We start from the raw sequence: 16,548 nt of genomic DNA, 5'->3' as shown, positions 1-16,548 counted from the left end.
TCTGGTGTGACGCTGCTGGGGTGATAAACCTCCAATCCATACCTCGTTCTGCACAAAACTCTCAAAGTTGATAATCACTCCATCCCTTTATCTCTCTACATTATAAAAGAAAGTTTTTGTTTGTTTGTCTGCGCAAGCTAATCTCCTGAACGGTGAAAGATAGAAGGAAACCTCTCATATATAGGTTCTCAAAGTGGTCCCTACACGTGATCCAAACTCTGATCTCCATCCATCATTATTTCCACCATTATTACCCCCCAGTGGGCACTGGGAACTTTCAGGGGGGCGCTCGAGAGTCCACGGGTGGTAGGGGGGCACTGGCAATGATTTGGGGGGCACTGGCGATTTAGAGGAGCAGCGGTGATTTGGAGCACTCATTGGGCTTCCTGCAGTCTGAACAGGTTACCCAGCGCCATTCGGCAAATTGGCCATCCAATCAACGACCACATTCTTTCCCCCTTCGCATGGTTTTTATGATCCCATATTCGCTGATGTCGTGTCGGTATTTTCTTGTCCATACATGCTCATGCAACAAACATGATAGTGTGTGACACCAGCGAAATACTATTGCTTGCCACAACACTAATTTTTGTCACGTGGTGCCATTTCAACCAATCGGCTTGCAAGAATCTTTTTATGCAGGATATAATACTGTTGCAGTTTTAGAACCCACACTTTCTTTTAAATATCCCATCATTAAAAGGTTAAAGGTTGCACCCCAGAGTTAGGCCACAAGCAACACATAGGCCACCATAGGACTTCAGTTATTTCATTAGTATGTGTTTAGATAAGGCCGTGTTTCCAATAGTTGAATCTGCGTTGTGCCAATTAAATAAGAGTAGGTCCCCAATCCATTCATTTTGCAATCTCCCTCTCCAAGCGACGCCATTACACGCCCTCCAGTCTGCCCTATGGTTCGCCCAATTTGATACGCGCCTCTGCCAGCAGCGGCAGCCTTCGCTGCCCGTGCGCTCGCTCAACGCCGCCATAAGACACGCGGTGAGGCCCGAGAAAGGGAGCGGAACGCCAAGAAGAGGGTGTGGCCACATCATCCAGCCGTCAAAGGCGGAGCCGGTAAGCCCTCACCAGCCAACCAGGGCTGAAGGAACTTCTCCGACAGGCTTGGCTTTTGGGCTCGTGGAGCGTTTTGCTGGTCGAGATATATAAGCGAGCGCAAAGCCCTTTCAAGGACTGGTTGGAGGCGTGCGCGTTGTAACAGGACTCTTTCTGGACGTATGCGTTTTAATTGCTTTGCGAAGGGACTTTACCGGGAGAGCGCACCTTTGGCTTACTTCATGAGATATACGGCGCGCTGATTAAGAGGACTTTGGAGAGGGGGCGTTTGGCACGAGAGAGCACATATTACGTATGCAGCGTACCAGCTTCCCCCCCGTTATATACATTGTCCGGACGCGTTCCACTATACGCGGAGCTGCCTGCCAGGTTTCGCCGCTGGACCAAAGCCTGGACTGGGGCCGACCGGAGCCTGGACCCAATCGCCGGACCTTCCACCCAACCATCTACAATCCCCGTGTGAGTGTGTATGTTTGTCCTGGGTACTAAGAATAAGACTGTTTTAAGACTGCCCTGTGTAACTGCTTCTTCCTCTTCCTATCCTGTACATTCTTTCGTTTCCTCTTCTCCTTCTTGTACATTGTGAATAAATTGCCCTGTTCTTTCTTGGTTTCCTCTTATCCGATCGCATCCTTCTTTTCTATCATTGGGTAAATGTGGCATGATAGTAACCGCTTATAATCGGGTTTAGTCCCATTGTTAACGGCTCGGTTCGCGGATTGCTATCTGCTCGGCATTTTCCATCATATCCGTGGTTCGAGCGGGAGTTATTTCCCTGCTTTACGGTCGGGTTAGTAAGTAGGTATTTGTGACTACTTTGACCAATAACCCTACCTAATACCGACCGGAAGGAGCGTATAACTTCCAGGACTCGGGTCGGCAGGACTCGGGTCGGCCAGATAGAAAGACAAGGGGATTAACTCCCCCCCCCCCCCCACCCCTCATAAGGGGAGAGCGCTGATGTCCGAGATCCGTAACAATTGGTAGTCAGGAGTTGGGATTTTGAACCTGGGACTAAATTTGCTTGACAAAATTTTGGACACCAATTGTGCTATTGGCCGCAACAATTGGTGTCGGGGAGTGGGATTTGGACCCGAACCAAATTTTTTATATTTTGAAAAAATTTGGTCAATTACGAGCGGCCGAAATTTTATATAACATCTAAATTTTGAATCATGCCATGGATAACCATGGCGATCGGATGTGGGGGGAAATGAGGGGGTAGAGGAAGGGTTAGAATTAACCCAGGACCCCAGGGAAGAACAATTGGGAGAGATGGAGGAGGAAAATGAAGAAGGTGCGGTAGTGGGGGTTGCAGGCGCACAAAATGGCGGCGCCTCGCACGTGGCGACGAGGGCCGTGCCCTCTGCGCAAGTGGGATGGACGGATATGCAAGCTCTCATGGCGCAGATTCAGGCAGCCATACAAATGGCGGGGGACAGGACGCAGGAACAAATTGGGGGATTGAGTAAGGAGATGGGAGAAATGAGGGCCGATAGTAAGCAATTGGGAAATCAAATTGGGGGATTGAAAGAGGGGTTAAGTAATTTGGAAAACAGAATGGGGGAGCAATTGGGAAGTCAAATTGGCGGGATTAGAAAGCAAATTGGGGGGATTCGAGAACAAATTAGGGGGCCATTTGAAGGTCGTGGGTGGCCAAGCCCAGGAAATAAATGAGGGGTTAGCGAGGGAGAAAGCCAGATATGAGATAAAACAGATGGGGAAGGACAGAGACAGCAGATCAAGCGGAAAGGTTGCGGGGGTATGCGATGGGGTAGCGCGGCTTGAGAAGCGCGGGGAAAGCGAGGCTGAGCAAGGCATGGTTACGTGGACCGGGGTAGAAATCACGACTCGGGGGATAGAGAAGCCGATGACCGCAGAATTAGAAAATTTGATTTTATAAGCGCCAGCGGTCATCGAGCTTAATAAAGAAAAAGAATTAATTCAAATTGAAAAAGAAATAACCGAAATTGGGATTGGAGAGACGGCAGGCATAGGGGCATTATCGGAGATGGAGATGGAATGCGCGCAAAGTTTGGATTCGCATCATGATGCCGTACTTATTAACCAAATGGAAAGTTTGCAGGTGGTGGAGGAGCGAAGAAGAGGAAGCGCCAAGGTGAGTAGGGTGGTGTATGGCGCGAAGAGGTTTAGCGCGAGAGGATTTTTCGCGCGCTTGGGATCCCGGCATAACCCGGGCGCTCGTAGAAGGTCTGTGGTGCGCTGTGGGAATGGAAATGGCACGCGTGTGCGAATGGCGCCGGAGCGCGAGTATGAAACCGAGAGCGAGGGAGAATGCACAAGGGAGTGTATGTGTGAGAGTGAGTGTGATACAGAGAGTGAGATGGATGGAGAGAGTGTGCGAGAATGCACACCTGGGATGGATGAGCGTGTGCGAGGAAGCACACCTGAGTTGGTTGTGGAGAGTGTGTGGGGATGCACATCAGAGCGCGTGATTAGGTGTGTGACAGGAGATTGCCCACCCGTGGGTAGGTGTGCACTGAGTGGGTGTGCAGCAAAAGAGTGCACACACAGGGGTGTTACAGAGGATGTAACCAGAGAGTGTGCAAGTGGTATGGGTGCGCCAGGATGTGTGCGAGAGAGGTGTGTAACAGAGTGTGCGAATAGAATGAGTGTGCCTCAGTGGTGTGCACCTGAGTGTGGAGCGAAAGAGAATGCACGAGCGAGTGCAATGACGGAGTGTATGGGATGTACGAGAGGCGTTAGAGCGCAGAGTTTTGCGAGAGAGAAAAGGAACGCGTGGTGTGAGCATGTGAGTCAGGCATCGACGCTGACCGGGGCAGCGCTTAGGCCGACGTATAGCCGACGCGAGCTCTCGGGGCATGGTGTTCTTTGTGTGCTGCGGGGGCCGGCGGGCATCGTTGCCGCGGCGCTTCTGCAAGGAGCGCCGTGCACGATTCGGGCCGGGTCGCGCCCTGTATGGTCGGTGCCGCGTTGTAGCGGCGACCGACACGATTCCGGGGGAGAAAGGCCAGGTCTGACCTTCGCCCCCTGGCGGGCGCGGTGTTCCGACCGGGGGAGGTTGGGTCATCGGGCCGGAGACCGAAAGGGTCCGCGCCAGGATGGACCTTGGAACCTTGGCCCGAGTATGCCTCCTCCCCAAAGTCGAAAATGCCGGACGGACCCAACCTACAGGAGACAGAGCATCCGCACGCATTGCTCGGTTTATCGAAGCCGAGCAGTAAGAATGTACTCCCGCACCAAGAGGCTCAGAGTAGTGGACGAGTAGTAATGGCGATAGTGATGTAGAGGGAGGGTAGCTCTACCATCCCTCACATCCTTGGGGCAAAGGAGCTGTAGTTTTATGGGGTTTGGCGGTATGAACTAGCCAGGGACGGTTATGATAATGTTTAGGATCTATAAATGACTATAGGTGACCAAGAGTTAAGTCGTGACATTGTACGAGTAGTGGGGACGTAGGTAGATTAGATGGTTGATAATGACGAGGGATGTGCGTAGTATAAGGGATGACGGGGAAGCATGAGTTTTAGGGGGAAACCAGTTAGCTAGATGATGCTGTGTGTGTGAGAAATAGTGTTGAGACAAGTGGAATTGTGGTTGAGGTGTGTGAGCACAAAAGGTGTGCCAGAAAAGAGGTGTGTGGAATAAATGGTGTGGAGTGAGTGGAGTGTGGAATGAGTAGTGTGGGATACGTGGCATGGAGTGTATGGTGCGAAGGAGTGGATGGGGGAAGGATGGACCCCCTTCACGAATACCCGGTGGAGGGTAGTTTAACGTTAGGTAGACCGAGTACGAAAAATTGGTTGGATATTGATATCTGTGGTGCGGAAAGTAGCAGAGTACTGCTTGGATGGGTGCATTAGTGTGTGTAATGGCTGGGCGTGTGGCCTGTTAGTGCATATGGTTGGTTGAGCACTCCGCCACTGGTAGTCTGTCGGCCAGGTGAGGCCGCATGTAGGCTCTGGGAGCCAGGTAGAGTCAGAGTTTTGTAGAGTTCAGCGTGACCCGAGGATCCCAGGAGAGGACCCGGGTAGCCCAGTGCCAGAGAGGGCATAGAGGGGGTAAGCGCCAGGAGGGCCTTCCCCAGGATAGTGTAGTTGAGGAGCTAGGCAAGCTCGGGTGGCGAAGTTCAGTGGCGGAGGTGCGCCGGTAAGTAGGACCTGCTAGGAGAGCCACACGACCCAGCCCCGAAATTGTGCGAGGGCACAGGTAGAAAGATCGGGGGAGTGAGACCCCAAATTGGAGAGTGCCACAGTATGGTCAATGGGAATTGGTTTTTCGATCCGCATGGAGTAATGATGGCCAATGGATTGGCAGGGCAAGACCCCGGGTAATTTAACTGTGTTAATGTCATTTAGAAGCATAGTTAGGATAAAATCTCTTCGCACCACCCGCATCCACTAACCGAGGTGATAGGACTCCACACCAGGTTTTGCGAATTGTTTGGAATGAAAGACGCATCAGGACGTGGGTGAGACATTGTATGTGATTCCATCTCTTCCTCCTTAGGAGGGATTGATGACGAATTTGGTATTAGGGGATGGGAAAGACAAGACGGTCGCGACGAATTTGTAAATTGTGTAAATACGGGGTAGAGGCAAGGGTAGAGTAGATGGACATGGGGGGTGGCGAACGGTTAGGGACGAGCTTTCTCAGGTCGCTCTCCCACGCCCTTCATGTCGCATTGCCTTGTTTTTATTTGTACCCTTGCGCCCTTGCCCCTCGCTAACTCTGCTTTGTCTTCCTTCCCCACTCATGGACCATATTTCGTCCGAGGGGAGTGTGCAGGTGCCCTGGATTGTGCGGCCGCACCCTTGCTGCCTACTGCCTGCACTGATGCACCATATGGACCACACGTTCTGTGGTCTGGCACCACTTATGGACCACACGTTCTGTGGCCTGGCACCTCTGCTGGGACCGACCATTGTTGCCAGCGGTGTCTGGCTTGTGGACCACGGTTTAAAGTGGCATCTATGCCCAGCAGTGGACCACCTGAGTTGGCCCTGCTGGCCACAAATAAAAAAGCGGACGCGGTTTGTGCCCTTTTATTAAATAACATCAAGCAAGAAGATCAAGCCAAGATACATCGGCCCAGCAGATAAGCACAAGACAAGGCATCATTCATAACTTTGAAATGTTTTGGTGCATTTTCATGATGGTGCTTTTTGGTGCATTTTTTTATTATGGTGCATATTGGTGCATATGGGTATGGTGTATCGGTGCAGTGCATTGCAATGGCATTTTCCTCTTTTCAAAAACATCTTCCCTTTTCCCACAAAAGAAAGGTCCTGGGTTACAGTGTAAATAATTCGTAGTGTAATGTAAATAATGCTCCCCACCGGCTCGATGTGTAGTTTGAAGACCAATCCGTAATTCGGTTAATTGTGGGCATGAGTCAGTTAGGTAGGACGCAACGCAGCAGGTGGGACATATCTAGTGTTAAAACTGTCGCACTCAGGGTGAGGTTAAAAGTAGAGGGTGATCACACGTAAGTGTCACATTAATTTAAAAGATAGCCCTTTTGTTTCAGCTCGGTACGAGCCTGGAAAAAGGGGGGGTGCCGTGTTGCGGTTTTAGAACCCACACTTTCTTGTAAATATCCCTTCATTAAAAGGTTAAAGGTTGCACCCCATATTTAGGCCACAAGCAACACGTAGGCCACCATAGGACTTCAATTATTTAATTAGTACGTGTTTAGATAAGGCCGTGTTTCCAATAGTTGAATCTGCGTTGTGCCAATTAAATAAGAGTAGGTCCCCAATCCATTCATTTTGCAACCTACCTCTCCAAGCGACGCCATTACGCGCCCTCCAGTCTGCCCTATGGCTCTCCCAATTTGATAGGCGCCTCTGCCAGCGGCAGCCTTCGCTGCCCGTGCGCTCACTCAACGCTGCCATAAGACACGCGGTGAGGCCCGAGAAAGGGGGCAGAACGCCAAGAAGAGGGTGTGGCCACATCATCCAGCCGTCAAAGGCGGAGCCGGTAAGCCCTCACCAGCCAACCAGGGCCGAAGGAACTTCGCCGACAGGCGTGGCTTTTGGGCTCGTGGAGCGTTTTGCTGGTCGAGATATATAAGCGAGCGCAAAGCCCTTTCAAGGACTGGTTGGAGGCGCGCACGTTGTAACAGGACTCTTTCTGGCGGAATGCGCTTGATTGCTTTGCGAAGCGACTTGACCGAGAGAGCGCACCTTTGGCTTACTTGATGAGATATACGGCACGCTGAATAAGAGGACTTTGGAGAGGGGGCGTTTGGCACGAGAGTGCACATATTACGTACGCAGCGTGCCAGCTTCCCCCCGTTATATAAACTGTCCAGACGCGTTCCACTATACGCGGGCTGCCTGCCAGGTTTCGCCGCTGGACCGAAGCCTGGACTGGAGCCGACCGGAGCCTGGACCGCATCGCCGGACCTTCCACCCAACCATCTACAATCCCCATGTGAGTGCGTATGTTTGTCCTGGGTACTAAGAATAAGACTGTTTTAAGACTGCCCTGTGTAACTGCTTCTTCCTCTTCCTATCCTGTACATTCTTTCGTTTCCTCTTCTCCTTCTTGTCTTCTTCTTGATCAACAAACCCAAGAAACAACTTCTTCCTCTTCTCCATGTGCAGGAGAAGTACATGGAGAAGAGGAAGAAGTTGTTTCTTGGGTTTGTTGATTTGGAGAAAGCATTCGACAGGGTTCCACGCAAAGTATTGACATGGGCATTGAGGAAGTTAGGAGTGGAGGAATGGTTGATCAGAGTAGTGATGGCAATGTATAAAAGAGCACGCACAGCTGTAAGGACGAAGGACAGGAACAGTGGTGAGTTTGAGGTGAAGATGGGAGTGTATCAGGGGTCGGTACTAGGTCCACTACTATTTGTAGCTGTGATGGAGGTGCTGGCTCAGAACGTAAAGGAGGGTTTACCGTGGGAGTTGTTGTATGCTGATGATCTGGTGTTGATTGCGGAAAGTATGGATGGACTGAAGGAAAAGATGAACACGTGGAAGGAATGTATGGAGACAAAAGGTCTGAAGGTGAATATAGGAAAGACGAAGGTGATGGCAAGTGGTAAAGCATGTGGTGAGGTGGAAAGAACTGGGAAGTGGCAATGTGCTGTGTGCAGGAAGGGTGTCGGAGTGAACTCCATTCAATGTACAATGTGCGCTGAGTGGGGTCATCAAAAATATAGTGGTCTGAGAGGGTCATTCACCAGTGTGGCAGCTACATTCAAATGTAAGGTGTGCACAGAGGGAGCTGCAGATGGAGGAAATGTTGAGTTGGATCTTGGAGACGGCGTGAAGCTGGAAGGTGTGAAAACATTTTACCACCTCGGAGACATGCTGAATGTAGAAGGTGGAACAGACTCGGCAACGGTTGCAAGAGTGAGATGTGCATGGAAGAAGTTTTGGGAACTGAGTGGCGTGCTGATGAGGAGGGGAGTGTCGTTGAAGCTGAAGGGAAAGGTGTATGCTGCATGTGTGAGAAGTGTTATGATTTATGGGAGCGAGACATGGGTCATGAACGTAGAGCAGCAACGAAGGCTGGAAAGGGTGGAAATGCGAATGGTTCGGTGGATGTGCGGAGTATCGTTGAGAGAGAGGAAGACAAATGATGAATTGTGAAAGGTGATGGGAATAGAGCCTGTGATTGATGCTGTGAAGAGGAACAGGTTGAGATGGTTTGGTCATGTGTTGAGGAAGGATGAAAATGACTGGTTGAGAAGAGTGATGGAAATGAATGTAGAAGGAAGTAGAGGACGGGGAAGTCCGAGAAAGACTTGGCTGAAGATGGTGGAAGAAGAAATGTGGGCAAGGGGGTTAACAAGGAGAGATGCAGAAAATAGGGCAAAATGGAGAAGATTGTCATGGGGACCGCAAGGCTAACCCCCGCTCTAGCAGGGAAAATGGCCTTAAAATGCATGTTGTTGTGTTGTTGTTCTCCTTCTTGTACATTGTGAATAAATTGCCCTGTTCTTTCTTGGTTTCCTCTTATCCGATCGCATCCGTCTTTTCTATCATTGGGTAAACGTGGCACGATAGGAACTGCTTATAATCGGGTTTAGTCCCATTGTTAACGGCTCGGATCACGGATTGCTATCCGCTCGGCATTTTCCATCATATCCATGGTTCGAGTGGGAGTTATTTCCCTGCTTCGCGGTCTGTGTTCGTAATTAGGTATTTGGGACTAAATTGACCAATAACCCTGCCTAATACCGACCGGAAGGAGCGTATAACATCCAGGACTCGGGTCGGCCAGATAGAAAGACAAGGGGATTAACGCCCCCTTGTTAAGGGGAGAGCCGACGTCTGAGATCCGTAACAATACACTCGATTCGTGCTGGACTATTCAACGTGCCTGGGTCAACTTTACAGCCTGGCCTTGCCAGCACAGACATTGGGCAAGGTATGAACAGTCAGTGTTATAGTGGGGGGGCCAATGTAGCAGATTGAAATGCCCGGTGAAATTGCTTGTTAATTTTTGGACACTGGTTGGGCTGTCTTTAGGGATGATATAAGTTCTAGAAAAAATATGTCTCCAATTGTTTCAAGTTCTTTATGGCGGCCATTTTGGATTTTCAAAATGGCGGATGTCGAAAACGTAAAATTCCATTATCTTGGCTTCTAAATGACCTAGAGTTTCGATTCTGGTGTCCAGTTGTACATTTTTGGGGATAGAGAATTGAATGAAACCTTCTTTAATAACCTACAAGGGATAAAAATAGGTTTTTATGGCACAGCCGAACCAGTGTCCAAAATCTAACTTAATGCACATCTATCTTAATTGTTATTTGTTATTTGTATGTTCCAGATTCGTGACCCTGAGCTATGATGGAGCCAAAAAGCAAGAAAACCAAGAAAGAAACTGATTTCACACTTTGCATTCAGTGCCAGGATCCCCAAGGTGCACTAGTGACTGAGCCAGCACTGGGCTCATATGCAAAGTTTCTCCAGTTCATCCAGGAGAGGGCACGATATGGTGATGCCGACTTCAAACAGATCAGCGAACGATTAAGCTGTTTCACTGCCACTGACTTGAGGAACAATAAAGCAAAGTGGCACCGGGCATGTTATGGATCTACATGCAACACTGCTCACCTGGAGCGTGCTAGAGTTCGCCACCAGAAAGCCTGCGAACATGGCGACACCCAGCATCTTCATAAGAGGTGTGGACGTCCTTCTTCTGCACCTGCCGCTGCAAGTACCTCAGGTTCTACGCAAGACGAGACTCTTCGCTTCACACGTTCATCATCAACTCCATTCAACAGAGACCTTTGTTTCTTCTGTCAAGAGGTCACTAAGGAAAGTGTACATGTTGTATGCACGTTCAACGCAGGTAAACAGCTGAAGAAAGCTGTTGAAGAAGGCAGCAACCACAAGTGGAAAGTTCAGCTGAGTGCTGCCATCAGTGCACATGATGCTCATGCGATCGACGTCAAGTATCATCTCCCATGCTGGGTGCAGAATGTCCAACGTGCTCCCAAGAGTGGGACATCAAGTGATGACAAAGAACACATACTGCAAGAAACTAATGTTATCAAAATAGCCGCAGACATTGAGTTTGTCAGCCTTGTTCGCTCTCTACTCCAAGCTGGTGAAATTCTCAACATGTCTGACCTGAAGTCGGTTTACTCCAGGATTCTTGACAATAATGGTGTGCACAATGTCCCATCACCTACTACCCAAGGCATGAAGGAGAAAATCAACTCTCACATTGATGACGTTCACTTCATGAAACCAAAACGTCGAAACGAGTCAGACTGTGTATTCTCCACTGCCGTGCGTGATGCAGCTGTCGAAGATGCAATGACGAAGACAAATGAAAAAAACATCGAACAACTGTTTGAGAGTGCCTCTGTTCTCCGCAGTGCCATTGCTTGTCAGAACAAGCACCCATGGCAATTTGAAGGAGAAATGAACACTGATGATGCTGAAAAGCATGTACCCAAAGTACTCTATGCTTTCCTCCGCTGGCTACTGGAAGGACCAGCCACGAGCATTGAGCCAGAGACTATGCGCTCAGCCACTATTCATCGAGATGTTATAACCATCAGTCAGAACATCATGTACGGCTACAAGTCAAAACGCCAAGTCACGTACAAGCCCAAAGAGCCAGATGCACCATTCCGCCATCGCTTAGAATGGCCACAGCAGCTTGCCGTTGCCATTGTAGTCCATCAGTCCACCAGAAACAAGAAGCTTCTGGATTTCCTGCATGGGTTCGGTCTGTCTGTTGATTATAGTCGGATCTTGCGGTTGGAGACACAGCTGGCCAACTCAGTCATAGAGTCTACGACAGAACAGGGTGTATACTTTCCAAGAACCATGCGCATAGGGACGTTTGTCTTCTTTGCAGTGGACAACAGTGACTTCAATGAAGACACACCTGATGGGAAGCGGACACTCCATGCTACAGCCTGGGCACTCTACCAACGACGGGAACATGCACCCTCCACAGATGAACATAGAACACTGACACTACATGACCGAAAGGCCAGACACCGCTCACTCAAGGTTCTGACTGCTCCAGACTTTGTTCCTTGCCAAGCACCAAACAAACAATCTGCCACAGGTACCACATATAGCTTCAAGACACGGTCAAACCCAGATGTCACCAAGCCGTACTCTGCGACGGACACAGTGTGGCTACTTTCACGCACAATCATGCGAACAGCTGAAGCTGAGGACGTACAAGACGACATCATCCCACCAGATGACCAGCTGCAAGCTGCAGAACCCCAGCATGCTGACCCTGTTGGGTCACTCGTCCACGATCCAAAACAACCACCTGGCAGTAGGATCAAGCATCACGATATCCCAACTTGGACAGCCTACAACTCACTGCTCTCCTCTTCGAAGCCTCTGACAGAGGTCAACGCCCTGCCATTGGTAGCAGCACCAGCCCATGAATGGCAAACACTGATAACAGTCTTGAAACAGACACAGCAAATCAACTGCATGGTCATGGGTCCCGATAGGAAGACAGTGATCACCTTAGACATGGCCCTGTATGAGCGAGCCAAACAGCTGGAGATGACTAGAGATGACTGCAAAGGCAAGTGGGTACTGCGACTAGGGGAGATGCACACTGTGATGGCTGCACTGAGGGCTGCTGGGAATGCCATAGAGGACAGTGGTCTTGACGAGGCTTGGTCTGAGGCTGATATCTATGGCCCAACAACGACCAGACAAATACTGGAAGCCAAGCACATGAAGAGGGCTTTGGAGGCCCACATCACCACTGTCCAAGCCCTCTTCGACCTCTATGTGGACGAATTCTTCCAAGAGCATCCCCATCTGAGGGGCCCATGTACCCAGTCAGCACAACAGGTTGCCCAGAGCTGTCATCTACACAACCGAGAGGAGATGACAAGCGCGCAGAACAACATGCTAGCTGTCCTCGAGTCAAACGAAGTCCTGGAGGCCATGGCAAAGTTTGATGAGAGGAAAGAAGCCAAGAGTCCACTGTTCAAGTTTGTGCGACGCTACATGCGGATGATAATGCTGATATACACATTCATCCGTGCCACCCGTGATGGACAATTTGAGCTTCACCTGTCTTCACTGGATGAGATGTGCATATACTTATTTGCACATGACAAACAGAAATATGCCAGGCTGACTCCCCGGTACCTTGCAGAGATGAAGGCCCTGAAGATGACAGATCCAGGGATCTACCAAGAGTTCATGGATGGGAACTTCAGTGTCCATAAGAATGAAATCCCCTTCTGTGCTGTAGGTGTGGACCATGCACTGGAGCACATCAACAGGATCATGAAGGTGACAGGGGGTATTGTGGGCATTACCCAGAATGCCAGTGCCCGCGAAAGGTGCCCATCATGAAGGTGACAGGGGGTATTGTGGGCATTACCCAGAATGCCAGTGCCCGCGAAAGGTTCTTTCTGACAGCACCAGAGCTGAGTAGGCTTGCTGAAGAAGCCCGTCAGATGGCTGGCTCACAATCAGCTACACGCAAGGAGCACCACGACCTATCAACCACAGTCTGGGCATAAGTGCATATATATATATGTGTATATATATGTATATGTATGTGTAAAAAAAAAAATATATGTGTTGGCATAAGTGCGTGAAAATCCAAGATGGCTGCCATAAGAACCCTTTTGATCATATGTAGGTGTATAAATGTGTGTTTATTGGATTAAGTATCCGCAAATATGTACATTTGGACACCAAAATTAACACTCTAGGTCATTTAGAAGCCAAGATAATGACAATTTCGGTTTTCAACAAACGCCATTTTGATAATCCAAAATGGCCGCTATAAAGAACTTGAAAAAAATGGAGACATATTTTTTCTACAACTTCTATCATCCCTAAAGACAACCCAACCAGTGTCCACAAATTAACATTTGAATTCAACGGGAAAACATTGGCCCCCCCACTATTAGCGCTGGTGTCAGTCTTTCGACATTTTGGCGTGTTGATGTCGTTATTCAAAAAAGCTTCACGTCCGGTCGGCTTCAAGATGTCGGCCTCAAAGAAAAAGTGTCGTCAGTATTCCGGTGAATACATCAAGTATGGATTCATTCCATCTCCGACGTACAAACAGTTACCGATGTGTTTGTTGTGTGGTATCAAGCTGTCCAATGAAGCAATGAAACCATCTCGACTGAGCGAGCACCTGAGTAAAAAGCACAGTGATAAGGCTCGCGCAGAGGTCAGCTATTTCCAATCGCTGAAAGAGAAATTTGAGAAGCGATCCACGGTAAAGACGATGTTCGAAGCCAGCCAAAAGCTCGTGGATAAAGGACTGGAAGATAAACCCGTTTCCATGCCCTCTTCTCAACAGTGGTCGAGTTTCTGTCGGAAATTGATACGGAGCTATCGGAGAAAGTGAATGCGATTGAGCATGATGTGGCTTACTGACATATTCAGGAGCCTGAATGATGTCAACAAACAACTCCAGGGTGACCATATGACGCTGATTAAAGCAAAGAAAGTGATTCGGCACGTTCTTAACCAATACTGTAGGCATATTTGTCATGAAAAAAAAATTCGTGTATTTTTTTTGTTAAAAGCAAAAAGTCACTTGATTTTGTAAGAAGGTATCATAAGCTTTAAAAAAATTTAGGGTGGCATTTTTTCTGAACATTCTAATGGCCTGATATCCAAGATGGCCGCCACCGTAGCAAAACGCCCTAAATTTGACGCTAAAATTAACTTAATGTGGTTTAAATATTTTTGTTTTCAGCATGAACTGCTTGGAACTTGTATATAGAGGTGACTATAATAACAATAACTTCCACTTGACTACTAATCTTTTTATTTTGCACAATTTCAGACAGAGGCTGCCTTTTTTATTTCAACATGGCGGCCGGAAAATTGACGTTCGAATCCAGTCACCGGCAGCAGTTTGTTCGCTTTATAGTGTTAAGGTTCCACTTGTCCATTTTATGGTGTACTAACATATTCTTTTCTTCTTTTGCAGGTTGCAAGTACCCACAGCAACCATCACCCAGGATAACATAGCTTAGAGACCTTAGATTAACCAAAATGGCAGAGTCTTCATCTAACAAGAAGTCAAAAACGGTGGATTTTGAACTATGCTTTATTTGCCAGTTGAGCAGCAAGCAAACAGATTATACAAACTATGTGCTTCGTCCTTCTTTGCCTTCAGTAGAGAAAGTAATTACAACAACTGATGTTCGATGTTTATATGGGGAAACAGAATTCTCTACATTAAAGAATCGCATAAAAGGTTTGTCAAACTCAGTGCAGTATTTCACGAGCATGGAAACCCATTTGAATCCACTGATGAGGATGAGATCGACAACCTGCTCACCAAAGCAGTTATGAATGAAACTGCTACCAACGACATCCTTCGGCGTGATGAGATTGGGCAACAGATGTTTGAAGGTTTCGTCACTGAACGCCTAACGGAAGGAAAACTTTCTGTGTGGGACAAAATGACCAAAAAGAAACTGGGTACCTTCAAAAGTGCCAATGCAATGGCAGAAATCCGAATGGGAGACAAGGTGGTCAAAATCAAAGAAGAGCGAGGACTGTTGCAACGGTTCATTGTTATTTCAAGAAGTCGACCAGAGCTGAATCTCAAGGAATGCATCGGAACTTATGAGTTTGGTGTGGTGCCTCGATCACTATTTGCTTCAGATGGATCCCTCCTGCTGGCATACGATAAGGCATCAATACTTCATCATCTTGAGAAGCTGGACAGTAACACACAACATGTTCAAGCTGACAGAAATGAGGCAATCCAAGCAATCCAAGTACCCTTGCAGGTGGCAGACACAGCAGTGGAACATACAAATGTTGACCCAACAGATGAATCGTCAGCACACCGAGTGATCATTATTGATGGGATGGCTGTGGTAAATTCAGTTATCAAAACGTAACAAATGAAAACATGCCAAGACTTTGCAGATGCCTTTCTCCAGATAATCTGTAACATGGCAGCACAATATGATGAGGTCAGATTGGTGTTCGACCGGTACATCAAAACATCGCTCAAGGAACAGATGAGGACAAAGAGGACCAAGGGAAAGTCAACATATTACCACGTGAAGGACAACACTTTAATCCAACATATTTCCCTGAAGGACTTCTTATCAGATATCCGCGCCAAAGGACAACTGACCGACTATTTGGCTGACAAAGTTGTATGTCACAGCAAGAGCTCCAACAACAGACTGAAACAACTTATGGTGACCTCAGGAACACAAACCAAGGGCAATGTTGATATCCCAGACTCGCTCCTCACTCACAGCCAAGAAGAGGCAGACACTTTGCTTGTACTGCATGCTCTAACTGTTCTAAATGAAGCAGAACTTGTTGTCAGTTCCCCAGACACAGACGTCTTTTTGTTGCTTGTCTACATGTATCCAAACTTACCAACGTCTACAACCTTCCTTACGGGAAAGGGCAGGCTGAAGAGGAACATTTCTGTGCGGAGCATATACAACAACTTAGGACCAAAGCGCGCTTCTGCACTGTTAGGTTTTCATGCTCTGACAGGTTCCGATATGTCTGGTATATTTGCTGGCAGAACCAAAGACTCGTGCTTCAAGGCATTTATGTCTTGTGATGATGAGATCCTGGATGCACTAGCAATGCTCGGGAATGATGACATTGATCTGCCCGCTGATGTATGCTCTCAGTTGGAACGCTTTGTCTGTATTTTGTATCGATCCAAAATCTACACAAAAGTGAATGAGCTCCGTTGGTTCCTCTACTCAAATCGTGCAGCCGAAGGAGAAAACCTACCACCAACTTCTGGTTCACTGGACTTACACATTCGTCGGGCACATTACATATCCATGATTTGGAGAAAAGCTTGTGAAACTCACCCGTGCCTCCCAGCACCACCTGCATTTGGTTGGACATTTGATGCAGTTTCAAGTCACTTCTCTCCAGTTCGCTGTTTGAATCCACCAGCTCCTGAAGCAGTATTGCACCTCATAAAGTGCGGGTGCAAACGTGGATGCGAAGGAAGGTGCAGCTGTCGCAAGAACAATATCCCATGTACGGAAGT

Source organism: Myxine glutinosa, chromosome 1, assembly GCF_964187855.1.
Source record: "Myxine glutinosa chromosome 1, kmMyxGlut1.1, whole genome shotgun sequence".
NCBI classification, from domain to species: Eukaryota; Metazoa; Chordata; class Myxini; order Myxiniformes; family Myxinidae; genus Myxine; species Myxine glutinosa.
The sequence above is the reverse complement of the archived record's forward strand: the minus strand, read 5'-3'. Positions refer to the sequence as shown.